Source organism: Ovis canadensis, chromosome 3 (genome assembly GCF_042477335.2).
Source record: "Ovis canadensis isolate MfBH-ARS-UI-01 breed Bighorn chromosome 3, ARS-UI_OviCan_v2, whole genome shotgun sequence".
NCBI lineage: Eukaryota > Metazoa > Chordata > Mammalia > Artiodactyla > Bovidae > Ovis > Ovis canadensis.
In genome coordinates, this window is record NC_091247.1 from 145,093,760 (window position 1) to 145,110,303 (window position 16,544).

General features: G+C 43.1%; 1 protein-coding gene across 26 annotated transcripts in view; it reads right to left on the reverse strand.

Moving 5' to 3' along the window:
• PCED1B (PC-esterase domain containing 1B) overlaps positions 1 to 16,544 on the reverse strand; it is a 209,383-nt gene that overhangs the window by 167,986 nt on the left and 24,853 nt on the right. For all 26 annotated transcript variants that reach the window (XR_011255256.1, XR_011255251.1, XR_011255248.1 and 23 more), the window contains exons 2-3: positions 16,395 to 16,473; positions 14,111 to 14,183 (exon numbers count right to left, since the gene is read on the reverse strand). The gene's annotated coding sequence lies outside the window, so the exon portion shown is untranslated. The remainder of the gene's footprint in view (positions 1 to 14,110; positions 14,184 to 16,394; positions 16,474 to 16,544) is intronic.

Here is a 16,544-nt window from a genome sequence, read left to right on the forward strand (position 1 = left end):
CTACTTGTGATAGAACTTATGGTCCTTTAATATGTCCACTAAAACTCTTTCAGTGTCCACGAGAGGGGCTTGCTCCTTGAGCTCATCTCCAAGGAGGTTAGAGAATTCTGACCGGTTGACTTAGACCTCATCTTTCTGCCAAGAGGTGGTAATCAGTGTTGACAATATCTTCCTGTTTTGAAGCAGTTTCTAGTTCCTTGTGAGCATGACTCTATGGCTTTAGGACAAACCCTTCTGTTTGCCTCCTTTACCCCGAAAATTACAAAATGGAAGTTTTGTAATTTTTGTAACACAAAAATTATAAAATGTAATTACAAAATTACAAAAAGTCACAGACATTGAAGGAGCGGAGGAGAATGGGAAGTCAGAAGAAACCACACCAGCAGAGGCCAGAATCCAGAGCAGATATCACCAGAAAGTGGTTTAATATTGGTTTTGGTGGAGAATAAAGGAGCACTGTGGGCTTGCCAGATGGTGCCTGTGGTAAAGAACCCTCTTGCCAATGCAGGAGACGTAAGACACGGGTCTGATCCCTGGGTTGGGAAGATCCCCTGGAGGAGGGCATAGCAACCCTCTCCAGTATTTTTGCTTGGAGAATCCCATGGACAGAGGAGCCTGGTGGGCTACATGGTGGGTGTCCATGGGGTTGCAAAGAGTCAGCCACGACGGAAGCAGCTTAGCACGCACACACACACAAAGGAGCACCAGAAGAAGACTAACTGTTCCCTGATTCTTCTGTCTGAAAATTCCTGTATCATTATTATATTTCAAATTAAGCCTAATCCAAAGAAGTCTGACCCCGGTGATTTTCACAAGGTCTTAAAACCACCATCCATTTGTTCACTTATATTGTAAACTAATACAAACACACATTGATAACCTAAGTGCCAGGCTTTACTATGCTCCTTAAAATACTTAAACATCATATTATATTTAGATTACAGAGATTAAGATTTGGACTGACTTATTGTGCAATATTTCTTCCTTATTATTTTTGAAGATGATATCAACTTTAGAATAATTTCAACAGTGTTACGGTTTTCACTGGCACAGTCTAACATCCCAAACCTTGCTCCCACCTGTATCTTCAGATTCTGTGATCAAACTTTGCTTAACGAACTTCAGGAAACATGAAAGAAGATTCTCTTAAAACTTGCTGGGTCTTGGAGTAAAATGCTCACAATGGAAAGCCAGATGCTGGCAAGATCCAGCTCATAAAGCTTTACCCTCAGGCCTGTTGCTTGGTGGCAGTCTCTGGTAATAGGCGCCTCCATCCCTGCTGTTCCTGGAGGGCTGGGTGGCAACGACCTTAAGCCTTCTGAGACAAGAACATTTGCTTTTTTCTTGAGAAAGTTATACGGGTCAAGTGATGGCAGGAGTAGAATGGAGGCAGCCTCTGCTAATCCAGGGCAACATAATCTTGAGCTGGAATCAAGGTCTGTGCATATATCCTATGGGCCGGACACAGATGTGTTCCCAGGGGTAATGTTCTCTGTCTCTTATTCAGTGTGCTAAGGAGACAGAATATAGTCTAGAGAAAGCTGCATGTCCAGCTTTGTTGGTCCAGACTGTAATCAGCTGCAAAGCTTCTGTCTAGATCTCTGCTTCTAAATCAGAAGCCGCCTGTGGAGGCAGAGGGCCTTAGTGTGCATCTAAGTTCATCACACTATTGGGTTGGCTAAAAGGTTCCTTTGGGTTTTTCTATGTGAACTTATGGAAAAGCCCAAATGAGTTTTTGGCTGACCCAATCATTATCTGGGCCTCAGTTCTGTCATACGTCAGTTGGAGGAGATTAGCATCTGCCTCCCAGGTTTGCTACGAACATAAAACGGTAGAAGACAAGCCTCAAAGGTAACAGTATGTGGTGGGTGCTTAGGAAGGCATGCTGAATCTGAAATTTGGTAGCTGCTCTCTCCACCGAAGAGTATCCCTCTCTTTATTTTGGCTTTGTGTCTCTTCTTACCTCTAGCAGATCTTCAGTAAAATTACTAACGTCTCAAGCTTAGTTTTTTCCTTTGTAATTGGAATCACAGGAGAAGACAGAATTATACAAACATACAAAGGGCTTTCTCTGTGTGATTCTCAAAATAAAATATATGACTCTCAAAAGCAAACTCTTAAAAAAAAATTCCATTTTTAACTATCCTTTGCATACATGTGCATTTCCTCTGCCTACATGTCCCACAAATTTCTGATGCCAACTAGAAGGTAGTTCAAATCTGGTAAAAGTTGACTGAAGCCTTCCAATCTTTCTCCTAATTTGGGGGGGGGGGGTTGGGATCAGGGTCAGGACAGGACATGAGGTAGGAAGTGTTACCAGCATGGATTAGTGCAATGAAAAGGATAAAAGCCGAGTGAACATTCATATATGGACAAGTCTTGGTGTCCTCACTTCTAAATTAGGGGTTAACTGCCTAATCATGAGGGATGTGAGAACTGAACTAGGTAATTCATGAAAGCTGCCTAACACAGTGCCAGATACATAGTATGTGTTCAAGTCAGTTGAGATTTGCCCATCTTCTGAGTTCCCACAGCCTTCTCTTTTCCATGCTTTATGTCATGATTTGCATAATAACAGAATAGACATTCTCTCCCTGGTCCTTAAGGACAAGGACTCTCTCTGATTTCTCAGTACATTCCAGAGAGCTAACCCAGTCATGAAAAACATTTACTTACGGAATGAATAAGACATCCCATATAATTCAGAGGGGACTGTGTAGGATTTTAGAGAAAGCTAATTCTATTTGCCAGTTATCAGTATTAGACTGTAAGGGCAAATGTACCAGAGAGCAGGAATATTAGTTAAGAGGAAAGGGAAGGATTTTCTATGCCAGCAGGACAGGAGGTTGTGCCGGGAGCAGATCAGACTGTCTCTTTCCTAGGAAGCTCACTACAGATTGAGGCTCTCTACTGTAGAAATGAAACTTAAGTCCCCCAGTTGAAGGGAGCGTGCTTGCGTGCTCAGTCACTTCAGCTGTGTCCGACTCTGCAACCCTGTGGACCATAGCCTGCCAGGCTCCTCTGTCCATGGGATTCTTCAGGCAAGAATACTGGAATGGGTTGCCATGCCCTCCTCCAGGGGATCTTCTTGATCCAGGGATAGAACCTGTGCCTCTTGCATCTCCTGCACTGCAGGTGAGCCACAGGGGAAGCCCCATTGAAGGGGGAAGGTGATTGCATACTCCAGTACTCCCTGGAGCCCAGGGGAGAATGTGGACCCTTTCAAAAGGCATAAGAGAAAGGAAAGTATTATGTCTGTTATAAATATTGGCAAGTAATGCGATATTACCAACTTTTCAGTTAAAGGATTACAACATTGGGAGATAGTCTGGTAAAATAATGTACTCCGAAGTGACTTTCATATGAAGAAAACACAGATTTCTATTTGCTAATGTCTAACACATAGACTGTGATTAAAATCACTAGATAAACTTTCAGCCAAAATTACTATTTTGTTAAATAGAAACCACAAGGGATGTAGTGAGTAGAAATGGTTGCTTCATTTTCTAACACCGTAGAATATGGAGGGATATATTCTCCTCCAAGACAGACCTAATGAACTACAGTGAAATGTGCCTCGAGACTCTTACTGAAATAGCACTTAAAAAAAAATGCTATAGCAGAGCTTTCAGAATTTAAACAATCATGACTGTATTTGAAAGGCGTGAGGAAATGAGACTACTGTACATTGGCCTGGAGGAATTGATCCCCTGTAGCAAGTTTGGCAGAAGTGTCTCTTGTATAACAGAGACTTTTTCAAATAAGTCCAGGTTTATGCTGGGCTTGGTGCAGTGTTGGCCACATAACAAGTGTTAAATAAAATAATAGCAACATGTGATATGGGAGCCTGATTCTCTCATTCTTACTGCTAAACCCACATACCAGATGGTTATACACACCCGTAATCAAGTGCAGAGCCGTGTGGGTTGGGGGCTGGCGTGGCAGCTCTGAGTCAGACCGGCTGCCTTTTCTCTCCCTTTTGTGGAAGAGCTTCACGACCTCCACAAACAGTTATTAGGAGCCACGCTGGGGTCCTTGAGAGCTCATAGAGCCTTGTGCTGTGCGATGCTTGGTCCCTTAGTCATGTCTGATTCTTCTGTGACCCCATGAACTGTAGCCTGCGCCCCGTCCATGGGATTTCTCAGGCAAGATGACTGGAGTGGGTTGTCATTTCCTTCTCCAGGAGATCTTTCCAACCCAGGGATCAAATGTGAATTTCCTGTGTTTCCTGCATTGCAGGCAGATTCTTTACCCTTGGAGCCACTGGGGAAGCTTTGGATGGGTTCAGACAATTTTTGGGTGAGGCCAGTTTCCCTCAGCTATGCACAGAATATCTTATCAGTACTTCTTACCATTGAGAAGCAGCTTCCTATTAAGATGTGTAGCCACCTTGGCTAGGACAAGTACAATTGATTGTTTATGAGTACTTGAAAATATTAGCTCTCTAAAAAAACTCAACCTTGAGGACACTGCTGCTGCTGCTGCTGCTGCTAAGTCGCTTCAGTTGTGTCTGACTCTGTGTGACCCCATAGACGGCAGCCAACCAGGCTCCCCACTACACTGAATGAAATAAATCTGCTATGAAAGGACAAATACTAAATGATTCCACTAATATGAGGTCCCCAGAAGAGTCAAATTCATAGAGACACAGAGCAGGATGGTGGTTGCCAGAACCTGGGGAAGAAGCAATGGGGAGTTATTGCTGAATGGATGCAGAGTTTCAGTTTTACAAAATGAAAAAGAGTTTTGCGGATAGATGGTGGTGATGGCTGCACAACAGTATGAATGTTCTAATGCCACTAAAGAAAATGAAAGTGAAAGTCGCTCAGTTGTGTCTCTTTGTGACCCCATGGAGTATACAGTCCATAGAGTTCTCCAGGCCAGAATACTGGAGTGAGTAGCCTTTCCCTTCTCCAGGGGTTCTTCCTCACCCAGGAATCGAATCCAGGTCTCCTGCATTGCAGGTGGATTCTTTACCAGCTGAGCCACAAGGGAGCCCTAATGCCACTAAACTGTACACTTAAAAATGGCTAGAATGATGAACTTCATCATGTGTATTTTGCCACAATTCAACAAAATATAAAGACATATAAATTAAATTGAAAGATTCACTGACATAGAAAACAAATTTATGGTTACGAAAAGGGAAAGGGCAAATTATTATTGTTCAGTCACTAGACTGTATCCAACTCTTTGCGACCCCACAGACTGCAGCACAGCAGGCTTCCCTGTCCTTCACCAACCCCTGGAGTTTGCTCAAACTCATGTCCATTGAGTTGGTAATGCCATTCAACCATCTTGTCCTCTATCTCCCCCTTCTCTTCCTGTCCTTCATTTTTCCCAGCACTGGGGTCTTTTTCAATGAGTCAGTGCTTCACATCAGGTGGCCAAAGTACCACAAAGAGAAAATTAGGAATTTGAGATTAACAGATACACACTACTATGTATGAAGTGGATGAGCAACAAGGGCCTACTGAATAGCACAGGGAGCTATGTTCAACGTCTTGCAATAACCTATAATGGAGAAGAATCTGAAATTTATATAGAGAGCTGAGTCACTTTGCTATATGCCTGAAACATTATAAATCAGCTATACTTCAATTAAAACAAATATAAAAAGATATATACATATAAATAAAAATCTAATAAGCATTTGTTTCCTCTGAGGGTCAGTGAAAACCATAGAGATGTTCCTTCTATCATGAAAAGCCAGCAGAGGCATGTTGAAGCATTTAAGAGGCGGTCCTTCACAACACTCTTTTGTGTGGGAGCTGATTCTCCCTACAGCGAGTCCTTCTAGGTCAATGTGATACCATCTTCATCTTTGTGTCCTTGTGGCTCAAAATATGAGGTTCACAGTGTCCCTGGGTTTATATTACTAAGATAACCCAAATGCTAAGTGGACTCTTCAGTTCTACCAAAATTTAATTAAAAAAAAAATCAGATTGCTTCTAAAGCAACTGAATTCAGTGGGAGGAAAAATGCATTTCTCTTTGAAATTTGAAGTTATATAAGTCAAACTTCAAAGAACACTAGCACATTCTTTCATGCTGCATTTTTTTTTTTTTTTTTTTTTTGGTGGAGGGGGAGCTGAAGAGCTTAAATCTTTGCTGCTCTGACCTCATGTTTCACTGAAACTATATAGCCTGGGAAATCAAACTTCACACTGGACCAACCTCTGCCATGTGCTGGGTATTGACTCACCAGAGAGCAGCCTGGTCAATAACTACCTGAAAGAAAATGCTAGTTTGATTTAAAAATGAAGCTTGTGTTTTCATGCTCAAAGTACCCTTGCATTGGTTTTACTCCCAAATGGAGATGCAGAAGGCTCCCGACACCTTCCTCACTTGACTTTCACGTGAGGCTGCTTCTCTTACATTTATAAGTCTCTGTCGTGTAGTCGTGTCTGACTCTTTGCGACCCTGTGGACTGTAGCCCACCAAGCTCCTCTGTCCATGGGATTCTCCAGGCAAGAATACTGAAGTGGGTTGTCATGCCCTCCTGTAGGGGATCTCCCCAACCCAGGGATTGAACCCAGGTCTCCCACATAGCAGGCGAATTCTCTACTGTCTTTAGCCACCAGGGAAACCCTTATAAGTCTCTACCAGGCAATAAAGAGGAATGTTATAGAGTATCTTTGTGTCTTCAGGGTCTTGTCTCCCCAGGAATACTCAAAGTTCCTTGCACAGAGAGTATCATATTTTGTTAGTAAAGTTGGGTCAGAGCCTATACTGGACACATTACCCAATACTACACAAGCTATTACCCAATACTACACAAGCTATTACCCAATACTTTCTGGGTGAAATGTGCTTGCAATTCATAATCAAGTGATTGGCTGAATGTCTACTGATTGTTTATTGAAGTGGATCTTAATGCAAACACAACTTCCCTCTTCATTGACAACCTTACCTGCAAAACTCACTTTACACGCTCTAAACTCAACTAAGTGGGGACAGAAGAAGTGGTTGTAGGCCATTCTCTGAATCAGTGATTTACATGATAGATTGTTCATCTGCTTATCTCTCTTTGTTCATCTACTTAAAAAATGTTTTCTATTGGAGTAAAATACACATATACGTAACATTTACCATCTTAACCATTTTTAAGTGCACAACTGAGAGGCGTTAAACACATCCATCATGCTGTGCAGCCAATACCAACATCCACGCACAGAACTCTTTTCATCTTGCAAAAGTGAAACTATGTACCCATCGAACAATACCTCCTCCCATCCCCACTATCCCCCCAGCCCCTGGCAACCACAATTCTACTTTCTGTCTCTACGACTGTAACTATTCTAAGTACTTCATGTAAGAGGAATGCAGTTTTTTTCTTTTTGTAACTGACATTTAATGTAGAAAATGTCCTCAGGTTCATATAGTAACATACGAAGGAAACAGAATTTCCTTCCTTTTAAAGGCTGAATAATATTCCATTATATGTATATACCACATTTTGCTTATCCATTCTTCTGTTGATGGGACATCTGGGTTACTTCCATGTTTTTGCTATTATGAATAATATTGCTATGAACTTGAATGTGTGTTTATCTACTTTTTAGCTCAACAAGAGCCCATGGTAACAATTCATTTGGAGGCATGAACACCATAAGAGGATGTGTAAAAGTAAAAGGATTCATGAACTATTTCAGCCACTAGCAAATATCCCTCAAGCCATTTTTTAAGCTAGTTCTAAACTCCATTCCATTATGTGGAAAATAAAGTAGAATATCCATTTTACTTGGTTAAAAGTCACTCAAGGGTTCCACACACTGCTCAACTATTTTAGGATCATAGAAATGCTTACTAGAAGGGATATATACAAGACCATTTAGTGACTCCCATTCTTCGTGTCCATCAGAACCACTTGAGGTTCTTGATAAAAATACTGATGCATAGATCCCATGCCCAGAGATTCTGATTTAACTGGCCAGTGGGTAGGCATCAGTAGTTTTCAAAGTTTTTTAGGTTAACTAATGTGTAGCCAGAGTTGACAATCACTGATACAGCTTAACCCTCCTCCTCACTCCCATTGTGATTTGCTGAAAGTAATACAGAAATTGGCGGAATGATGCACACAGGAATTTTAAAATCCTAAATCTAGTACTCTAAACCTTTTGAAACTCCTTTATACAGCACTCTGCCTTCAACTCTGATCTTTACAAAGTGCGAATACATCAAATACTATCAAGTGGATGATTTTTATCCAACCAAGAAAGATTTAAATTGAGGTTAAAGCCAAACTGGCAAATTTATTTTAGTTTTCATTTCAGTATCTGAATGGTGATGAAGCCAAAAGATGAAAGGATTCTACCTATTACCGGAAATCTGCCAAAGGAAGACAAAGTCGGTGTGTGCTTTGAAGTATGATACACTCCTAAAAGAGGTTCATCAGAGACAACGTTTAAAGCAGAGGAGAAAACAGAAATGAAACAACAGGAGAGATCCTAAAGATGATTATATTCTGTTGTAAAAGTCAAGTAATGGAAATCTAAGAGGACATACAAAAGCCCAATAAACATTTGAAAAGAGCCTCAGTGGTCAGGAAGCTGAAAATTAAACCGCAGCTTGATTTATCAGATTAGGAAAAGTGAAAAATGGATAACATGCAGGGTTGGCAAAGATATGGGGAAAAGGGAACCCAAGGCATATTTAGGACATGTGTTGCTTCCAAACAGCCTCTGAGGAGGAATGTACAAAAGGTCCTGGCAAGGAAGTCGTTGGGAAAGACTCACTGTTCTTCATCAACTCTGTTATTTTGCCTTCCACTCAGTTCCTAAACAAAGAGAATATCAAGGAGGGAGTTCCTAGCTTTGGATCAGTCTTTTGTTGCTTCTTCCATGCTTCAGATACAGGCGACTTAAATTCCTATTTCCAGCTTAAGTGACTTTGAATCCATTTTGCTACGTGCTGTTGATGAGTCCACATTAATACAGAAGGTAAGCTCTTCATGTAAAAGTTTCTTAGGTTGACTGGGTTGCTGGGGCGTATTTTCCAATGAACCCACTGAAGCTCTGATTTTCTTCCTCAATCTCCCTGAAGCAAAATTTCTGTACACCAAGTACCTAACTCTTGTCTTAGGTCTCTGCCGAGTGCGTGTGGATCACCTCCTGAGAAGCTCCTAACTCTTGTCTTAGGTCTCTGCCGAGTGCGTGTGGATCACCTCCTGAGAAGCTCCTAACTCTTGTCTTAGGTCTCTGCCGAGTGTGTATGGATCACCTCCTGAGAAGCTCCTAACTCTTGTCTTAGGTCTCTGCCGAGTGTGTATGGATCACCTCCTGAGAAGCTCAGCAGTGTTTGGGCTGCTCTTCCTCCATGTGCTCCAGAGCCCACTCCAGCAATGGATCTGTGTTCTCAACTGCAGACAGCAACGCTCACCCACTCCCCACCCTGGATTCCTCGTCACCAGGTAGCAAGTCCTCAGGTTCTGTGCTCCTGGGTGGTAACCTTTTCACCAGCTCGGCTGCAGGCTGTGCATCTCACACTATTTCTTGAGTACTTGCTGGTACCAGGCTAGCACTTCATTCTCTCATATTTGCATTTTAACTTCCAACAATCTAGTAAGGTAATTATTATTTTTATTCCTATTTACATATGAGAAAGATGAGGTTTAGAGAGTTCGAATGTCTTTCGTGAGGACATGTAGCTTGTAACTGGCAGAACGGTGTCACCTGCATGTAAATGAGTTTTGAGGAGTGAAAACATATTCTTCCACCAGCTTCCTCTTTTAGGAGACACTGCGTCTGAACACATCCCTGAGGTACCAGCTTATGTATGGGATGCTGACCCCAGGCTGCTGACTCCAATGACTAAGCCGAAATCCCTGCGCTACCTTCACTGGAGAAGAGGCCTCTGCTGTCACTGCTGCCCCCTGCTGGAACCTGGTCTCTCTGCCAAGCTGAAGTCAGGGGCCATACTGCGCCTGTCCCTGGTGCTCTAACGGGATCCATTGCACCCTCTCTTTCTTCTGGGAAAATGGTCAAAACCTCAGGGAGTCTGCCCCCAATATATCTGCTGAAATTGGGACCCTAAAGGCCAGCTATCAGTTCCCCCTATATCCCTTTGGGAAGAAGAGAGAACAACCCCCTTCCTCCTGCTGCTGCTGTTGCTGCTAAGTCGCTTCAGTCGTGTCTGACCCTGTGTGACCCCATAGACGGCAGCCCACCAGGCTCCCCCATCCCTGGGATTCTCCAGGCAAGAACACTGGAGTGGGTTGCCATTTCCTTCTCCAATGCATGAAAAGAAGTTGCTCAGTCGTGTCCAACTCTTAGCGACCCCATGGACTGTAGCCTACCAGGCTCCTCCGTCCATGGGGTTTTCCAAGCAAAAGTACTGGAGTGGGTTGCCATTGCCTTCTCCGTCCTTCCTCCTAGAGCAGAATGTTTGCAATCCTGTCCCATAGACTGTCCCAGAAAGGCAGGCAATGTTCCATGGAGATGAGCAAGACTTGGACTCCACAAAGATCCCCAGCCTCCAGGGAGAAGGTCGGGGGTGGAAAGGGATAGTTAGGAGGTTTGGGATGGACATGTACACACCGCAGTATGTAAAATGGATAACAAACAAAGATCTACTGTACAGCATATGGAACTCTGCTCAATGTTACATGGCAGCCCGAATGGGAGGGGAATTTGAGAGAGAATAGATACATGTATATGAATGGCTGAGTCCCTCTGCTGTTCACAGGAAACTAGCACAACATTGTTCATCAATTAGCTATATCCCAATACAAAACACAAAGTTAAAAAAAGATCCCCAGCCTCTTCACATGATGCAATATGGTAACTCCTTTGACATCTGGCATGGGCATTCACCAATCAGAACTTCAGGAATCTCTCATGAATATGAATCAACAATGAAGACTTGATCATCAAGACTGATGGCATCCCCTTTCTCCCACTGCCCTCAGACAAAGAATTTGTGTACACTGTGTATAGAAATGTTGCTTTAAGGAGATTAAGGAAGGAAATCAGAACTTCAATGGATTCATTGGAAGATATGCCCAGGCAGCCCAGCCACCTTAAGACAATTTTACAGCATGAAATGCTTGCTTTCTGTTAATGTGGACTCATCATTAGCAAGTGGCAGAAATGGACTCAAATTCACTAAAGCTGGAAATAGGAATTTGCAGTCTGTATCTGAACCATGGAAAAATCCATGAAGACTGATCCAAGGCCAGGAACCCCCACTGGGATTCTCTTGTCTTTGCCTATCTCTGCAGGCTGGCTTCACTCTGCACAACTTTAGAGGTGCCAGTGGAGAGCTTGAGGGGAGAAGAGCATGGAAAACAGCATCTCAAACTCACATCCCCTCCCCTCTGAGATCAACATGGAGAAAGTCTTCCCAACAGCAAATCCTGCAGAAGGATTCAAATTGTCCTCTTTTGGATCACATCACCATTCCTGAGAGCTGCAGTGGGCTTCATTACCATAAGAAATAGAAAGAAGTGCTGGGCAGAAAATGATAAATGGCCATTACAGTATAATGAAAATGTGTTTGTAAGATTTACATTTGTTTTGGTTTTCATCAATTTTAGTTTTTTAAAAAATAGTTTAAATAGATTCTCAAAGACAGAATCCTAACTAATAACATTGTAACCACTGGAAATTAGGTCTTAACTTACCAGTAATTTTTTCCTTTATCCCGTTTGTTACTATTTTCATGCTTATTGTATGATCATTTGATAATTGCTTGTCTGCCCAACTGGAATGTAAACTTCATGAAGGCAGGGCTATTTTTTTATTCACCATGATTTCCATAGCACTTAGACCATTCCTGGCATACAGCTGGCATCCAACACATCCTGTGAAGGTCTGAATAAAGAATCAACTCAACCTTTTCTGGGCTCAGTGTAAGTCACCACCAGATGATTCCAAAGTTAGCTGAAGAATCATAGGTTAAGAAACACTGACAGAAAGAAAGAGGAAGTGAGATGAATACCTGGAATTAGAAGATCCAACTCGCCTCACCAGGAAACTGCCAGAACAGAAACATGATAATACCGAAAAATAATGATCTGATGAGCAAAAAATAAAAATTTAAGGTGGTCATAAAAGATTCAAAATTCTAGCTAATTCTGAAAATTTTAAAGTTTACAGAAAAAGCTAATATTTATAACATGTGAAAACCTGAATTTGGCTGAAGAAACCTACCACCTATCATTATATTTCTATTTGATCCAATTTTTGGATGGAAATACCATCAAGCCAGACATCCAGAGAGATCTCATTACTGGCCTGTGTTTAATGGAGCAACACACTGACGAAAACACACCACTTGGGTACGTCACTGGGTCGTGCTAAAAATTAAAGCCTTTCAAAGATTCTTGAATACACATGCTCTTGCCCTATGTACACTTTAATAAAACATTTTAATAAAATACAACTGTTTGAGTTTCTGTTAATTAAGCTTACAGCTTCTGGTGGCCAGGACTTCCTGTGCCTGAGGTCAGGCCAGGACACTGGCTACTCAGTGCGGCTGTTAACACACAGAGAGAAGCATGTTAAGAAAGGTGGAGAATGAGGAATTTTGAGGCCTATGGGTACTCTGTAGGAAACCAAGACTTCTGTGAGGTCAGAGGAGGGGCCCAATGATATTGCGATTTATAATAGGAAATACACATTTGGCTTTTTTCCCCATCCCTGACACAGGGCTCCTAAAACCCTTGTAAATTCGTAAGTGACAGGCACACTAGGGGCATCTTTATTTCTAATGAGGCGACTCTGGGTGGCTCCTGAATGGAGACTGGTCACCAGAAAGAGCAAGCCATGAGTAGAAGCTTTGAATTCCCAGCCCACTCACCACTTCTCTAGAGAGGAAAGCAGGGCTGGAAGTGGAGTTAATCATTGATCTTATGTGAGTAAGCCTCCACAATATAAAAGCCTACTCATATAAAAATAGTAGGGGGCTTGCAGGGCTTCCAGGTGGGTGAGCATGTAGAGATGAGGGGAGAGTAGCAGCCTTGGAGGGGGCACGGAGGGTCTGCGCTTTTTCTCCATATCTTGCCCTAAGCATTTCTTCCATTGGGCTTTTCCTGAGTTATATCCTTTTATAATAAAACTGGTGATCTAGCAAGTAAAGTGTGTCTCTGAGTTCTGTAAGCCACTTTAGCAAATTAATCGAACCCAAGCAAATTAATCGAACCCAAGGAGAGGGTAGTTGGAATCTCAATCTACAGCTGATGCTTCAGAAGCCCAGCGGACAACCTGGACCTGTAACTGCCATCTGGAGAAGATGAGTGGGAGGTGGGGGGTGGCAGTCTTGTAGGACTGAGCCCTTAGCTGTGGGGTCTGATACTATCTCCAGGGAAATAGTGTCAGAATTGAGTTGTAGGACCTCCAGGGGGTGACTGAGAATTGCCTGGTGGTATGGGCTTCCCAGGTGGCACTTGTGGTAAAGAACCTGCCTACCAATGTGGGTTCGATCCCTGGGTCAGGAAGAACCCCTGGAGGAGGGCATGGTACCCACTCTAGTATTCTTGCCTGAAGAAGCCCATGGATAGAGTCTAGCTAGTTACAGTCCATAGAGTTGAAAAGGGTTGGACCTGATGGAAGTAACTTAGCACACACACACGCACACAAGGGAAACCCCATCTCATGTTGGAATTGGTACTAGAATCATCTTAGGTCCCCATCCCCTTCCCGCTAGAGACTCATGCAGAGGGGAGAGGGCAGTGATTGACTCATGTGACTCGCTGGTGGGCAGTGCCATGCTTCCCTCCAAGGAACTGGGAGGACAATCAGCGTGGACACAGGTAAGTTCAGGGCCAGCATTTTGCTGATGCTTTGTCACCTAGCCTGACCTCAAACACCAGTTGAGAGGGCTGGCCAAGACAGTGTCCCATACGATTCCACTTTCCATCCCACAGTAACACCTCCATAAGTCAAGGTATGTTCAACACAAGGGTTACCTCACAATGAAAGACTTAATTCCATGAACAGGAAAAAAGTATGCAGTAAGGAGAAATGTGAGGAATTTATCTGATAAAAGAGTTCTTGACTTTAGAAAGAAAAAATGGAAAGCACCAACTCTTCCATATCAGCAATAAAATGGTCTTTGGGGATTCAGGCAGCAAAGCAGAAAGAGCTCAGACCACGCGGCAAAGCAGTTACCTTGAGTGATGGGCCTGGTGCACACAGCTCAGTGGCTTTCCTGGTGGGTTGCCCTCTGGTTCCGTCTCTCCATCTGTAAAAGAATGAAAGGTTATCTAAGTTCTCGTCCAGGTTTAATTTTCTAAGTTTTTCAGTTAAAAATCATAAAACTTGCTAACTGTATCATTGTTAAGATGTTTTTCTACTCTTTAAGGGACGACACAGGGAGTATTTCCCAACATTGATGAGGGAATGAAATGACTATGAGATTGTACTTGTCTCATCAAAGCAACAACTCCTAATGTGTTTTTTCAAAAGACACCTGTACTGTGTCGCTCTCTCAATCACTCGCACTCCACTCACTTTCCCCTTGTGGCCTTTATTCCTCCGGAAGCAGTTTTAGAGCTGCTTCTTATGAGAACTTTTTAAAGGAGAAAAGTATTCTTGGATAAATTTGACTAAAGCATGACAAAATTTGGCTTCCCTCGTGGCTTAGTGATAAAAGAATCTGCCAGCCACTGCAGGAGACAAGGTTAGATCCTTGGGTGGGTAAGATCCCCTGGACAATGGCAACCCACTCAAGTATTTCTTGCCTGGGAAATCCCATGGACAGAGGAGACTGGTGGGCTACAAGCCCATGACGTTGTTAAAAAGTCAGACATGACTTAGCGAATAAAACAGCAATAATGACTGACAAAATCAGTTTTTAAATTTAGTGTTGAGCAGTGGTCTCCATCCCCTTTGCATATAATCATATTAGCATCCCAGCGTATCTTATTTTCTTTTTCATTCCCAGGTCATAGTTACCCCAGACCCCAGGCTCCTCCCACCAAGCTTAGCTCCGCCCATTGCACATGCACATCCCAACACACTTTGCTTCCACACTCCAATGTCTGTATCCTGACTGTAGGGCAAAGTCTTAAGATTTGACTCAACCCTGGAACACATGCTCACTGGTTCATGTCTGTCTGAGCACCCCAGCTACCATTACTCCCTTACACAATCCATGGTCCTGTCTCTGGGAAGATTCCCAGTTCCAGGCACATCCCAGACCCTTCCCACTTTGCTCATTTTCTTTACTGACTTGGACCATCTTCCCTCTTTTTTTTTCTGGCATCTGAATCCTATCAGTTTTTCAAAACCCAGTGGAGATCACCTTTTCTCTGTGGAGCTTTCCCAGAACTCTACATCTTGGAGAGCACTATCCTTACCTTGTATAGTCCACTGCCTGGTGTAGCAAGAAAAATTAGCTCAATAGTCTCGAAAGTATTCCTCATGGGGCCGTGATTTTCCTTAGTAGGGCTAGTCTACTTTTAGTCAGCACTTAAAAGCTTATAGGCCCCCTAAGCATGGTTGGGTGAGAGAGGACTCTAAGTACAAAGGTAGTCTCCTGACTAGTCTCAACAGAACAGGACTACGAGGCCCAAGGGTGAGCCAACTTCCAGTGAGATGAAGAACCCCAAGAAGGGCCAGAGGCACCTTCTCTCACCAGGTGCAATCTTCTGAGTCCTGAAATCAGTGTCCTTCTATTTTTTACCACCGTCTCCTTCCCTCTCTCTCCTAATCTTTTGGAGTAATTAGAAGGGGATGGGTAAAAGCTGAATTCCCTAAGACCTGGGTTTTTTCTCCTGAGCCTAAGGCAATTAAACCTAATTTTTGCCCCAGTGGGTCAAAGTAAACTTTTGACCCAGGTGTGAGCAAGGTCTCGAAAGGAGAGGTTTGATGGAGGCCTGATAACCACAACATTCAGAAGGTGATTTGCTCAGGGTGATACTGAAAGTGATAACATAATTCATTCACATTGTTTTTGGTTTTGGTTTTTTGCCACACCACAGCATGCAGGATCTTAGTTCCCTGACCAGGGATAGAACCTAGGCCCTTGGAGGCAAAAGCAGGGAGTCCTAACCACTGGACCACCAGGGAGGTCCACTAATTCATTCACATTGATTGAACTCTTACCCTGTGGCAGGCCTTCTGTTTGTACCTTTCATTCATACATTTAATTCTTACAACAGGTGTCTAAGCTGGACATTATTCTCTCCCTTTTACAATGAGAAAAACTTTCATGTCCAAAGGTGAGCTGCCTTTCCCCAAGTCACATAGCTAGTGAGTGGCAAAGTTGTTTTCATTTAGGGGAAGAACCTTAGCTTAACTTTGCTGTTGTTGCTAAGTCACTTCAGTCGTGTCCGACTCTGTGTGACCCCATAGACGGCAGCCCACCAGGCTCCCCGGTCCCTGGCATTCTCCAGGCAAGAACACTGGAGTGGGTCGCCGTTTACCATAAAACCAGAGGAGAGAAACTCACGTGTCTGCAGGAAGCAGAGTCCTCAACACATCCCAGGCTTCTCGAATGGTACCTCTGGGATCTCAGGGCCTCTCATTACCTGAAATAAGAAAATGGCAAAAGTTTAATTATTCATTTTCCATCACCCTTAATGAGGGGATTAACTGCCAT